This window comes from Nematolebias whitei, chromosome 1, assembly GCF_014905685.2.
Source record: "Nematolebias whitei isolate Nwh7 chromosome 1, NemWhi1, whole genome shotgun sequence".
NCBI lineage: Eukaryota > Metazoa > Chordata > Actinopteri > Cyprinodontiformes > Rivulidae > Nematolebias > Nematolebias whitei.
Window position 1 is genome coordinate 17622979 of NC_056498.1, and position 3262 is coordinate 17626240.

Below are 3262 nucleotides of genomic sequence, written 5' to 3' on the forward strand. Positions count from 1 at the left end.
CTTTAAAAACAAGCAATAAAATCTTAAAATCAATCCGGAAGTGGACAGGAAGCCAGTGGAGAGAAGCCAGGACAGGGGTTATGCGTTCATGTTTTTTAGTTGCTGTTAAAAGACGAGCTGCTGCGTTCTGGACAGATTGTAAACGATGCAAAGATGATTTGTCTAAACCAACATACAATGAATTACAGTAGTCCAAACAAGAGCTAATAAATGTGTGAAACACCTTTTCAAGGTCTCTGAAAGGGAGACAAGACTTCACCTTGGCAAAATGTCTTAGCTGGAAGAAACTGGATTTCACAACTGTATTTATCTGTTTGTCTAATTTAAAAGCACGATCAAAGATAACTCCCAGATTCCTGACATTGGAGTGGCTGTATGAAGCCAAGGGGCCAAGCACATTAAGGGTATTACATTTACCAAAGCTGATGATTTCTGTTTTATTTTATTTAGGTTCAGAAAATTTTAGTTTTAACCAGACTTTAACGTCGTTTAGACAGTTCAAGAGTGGATCCAGTGAAGTGACCCTGTCTGACTCAATCGGAAGATATAATCAGAATCAGAATCAGAATGCCTTTATTGTCATTATACACAGTACAATGAAATTAAGAGCCACTCCTTTTTCCAGTGCAAAAACACGCCTTAAGAAAACACACACTAAACACTAAACACACACTAAAAATATAAAAAATGTAACGCAATATAGATATAATAATGAAAGTAAAAAATACAAGTATTACACAATTGTATTGCACATCATGGATATTAGTGAGGTAGTTAAGGTGACTGAGAGTATGAAATATAACTGAATATCATCAGCAAAGCAGTGACAAGGGATGTTGTGTTTTCTAAAAATGGATCCCAAAGGCAACATGTAAAGATTAAAAAGCAATGGACCTAAAATAGACCCTTGAGGGACCCCACAGATCAGAGGAGCTGGAGATGAAGAACATTTCCCTAAATGAACAGAAAAACTCCTGTCAGTCAGGTAGGATCTAAACCAGGATAAAACTGTGCCTTTGATTCCAGTCGTGACACCAAGATGTTGTGGTCCACAGTATCAAAGGTAGCAGAAAGGTCTAAAAGCACAAAAACAGCAGAGCTTCCTGCATCAACAGTTAAAAGAAGGTCATTAAAAACTCTTAAAAGGGCTGTCTCTGTGCTATGGCCTGATTTAAAACCTGACTGGAATTTTTCACCAATGCTGTTGGCAGTTAAAAACCTCTTAAGTTGATTAAAAACAACTTTCTCCAAAATTGTCGACAGAAAATGTAGTTTAGAAATAGGTCTATAATTTACGAGTAGTGTTAGGTCGAGGTTTTTCTTCTTTATGAGAGGCTGCACCACAGCATGTTTAAAAGTAGCTGGAACACAGCCTGATGAGAGGGACATGTTAATTAGGACAAGAACTAATGGACCAAGAGTGTTAAAAACTTCTTTAAACAGGCGAGAAGGAACACGGTCCAGAGGTGAATTAGAAGGCTGCATGTGGTCCACGATGTCCTTTAAAACAACTAAAGTCACCGGCTCAAACTGTTCAAAGGAGGCTGCGGATGGAGGAAGTGAGGAGGGGTCTGTGTAAAGTTGTGTTGAGGAGGGTCTCAGAGCAGAGATTTTATCTATAAAAAACTTAGAAAACTGTTCACACAGTGCAGGAGATTCAGTAACATGAGCAGCATCACAAGGATTCACAACAGAGTTAAAAACATTAAAAAGAACCCGAGGTCTGTGACTGTTGTTTGAAACTACGTTAGATAAAACAGCAGTCTTAGCGGCTTTAACAGCTCTCTGATAATTTGACAAGCTGTCTTTAAAGATGTCCAGGGAAACCTGCAGTTTGTCTTTACTCCATTTCCTTTCTGCTCGTCTGCACTGGCGTCTGAGCGCGCGGGTGGATTCGCACAGCCACGGCTGACATGACTTCCTCTTTTTGGTTTTTAGAGGAGCAACAGAGTTAAACTAAAAACTAAAAAGATCAGTAAGCTCGTCCACGTTGGACACAGAGCAGAACTGAGGGTTGCAGGAGACAGAGTCATTAAAGCCAGCGGAGAAGCGCAGCGCGGTGTTTGAATTAATTGCGCGTGCAGAACGCACAGATGGTCCAGCCCATTCCTTCCTACCAGAGACCACCGCAGTGAACAGAACCGGTAGATGGTCTGATAAAAGAGCTCCACAGATTTCCACAGATGACACATTTATCCCGTAAGACAGGACCAGATCCAGTGTGTGTCCTTTTTCATGAGTTGCATCTGTGACAGACTGTGTGAGATTAAAAGAGTCAATAATGTTCAGAAAATCTCTGACCAGAGGTCCAGCCTCACAGCACACGTGTAAATTAAAATCACCAATTATTAAAAAGCTGTCGTATCGTAGCATAAGTCCCGTCATAAAATCAGTAAAATCTTTAATAAAATCTTTGCTGTGTTTCGGTGGCCGGTAGATTATAGCGCAGAGTAAAAGAGGAGAGAAGTTTATCTCCACCATCTGAAGTTCAAAACTCTGGAAAAAATGAGTGGGGATCAGCCGACATTTAAAACTGGATTTAAAAACAGAGGCTAATCCACCTCCTTTACCGGTGGTCCGAGGAGAGCTAAAGAAAGTGCAGTCAGGAGGGAGAAGTTCAGAAAAAGGAGCCGACTCACCAACATGAAGCCAAGTTTCTGTCAAGAACATAAAATCCAGTTTTTTGAAGGTAAAAAAGTCATTCAGAATAAAAGTCTTGTTGGTTAGGGACCTTGTATTCAGCAAGGCTACTCGGAGAGTCTGATCCTTGCTGTCCGCAGCAGGTGCTCGGGCCAGCTGGCCAAGATTTTTCAAGTTTATTGTGCCATGTTTGGAAATCCTTATATATTGCATACGAGGCAAGCAGCTGGCCGTAACTGGCGCCATCTTAACGTGACCTGCTGCAAACAGGTAGGCGAACATTTCAATTCAACGTGCAAGGTAGGTTAAGCGGACATTTCGATTCAACGTGCAAGGTAGGTGAAGCGGACATTTTGATTCAACGTGCAAGGTAGGTGAAGCGGACATTTTGATTCAACGTGCAAGGTACATGAAGCATACATTTTGATTCAATGTGCAAGGTAGGTGAAGCAGCCCTTTTGATTCAACATGCAAGTTAGGTGAAGCAGCCATTTCAATTCAACATGCAAGGTAGGTTAAGCGGACATTTTGATTCAACATGCAAGGTAGGTGAAGCGGACATTTTGATTCAACATGCAAGGTAGTTGAAGCGGCCATTTCGATTCAACATGCAAGTTAGGTG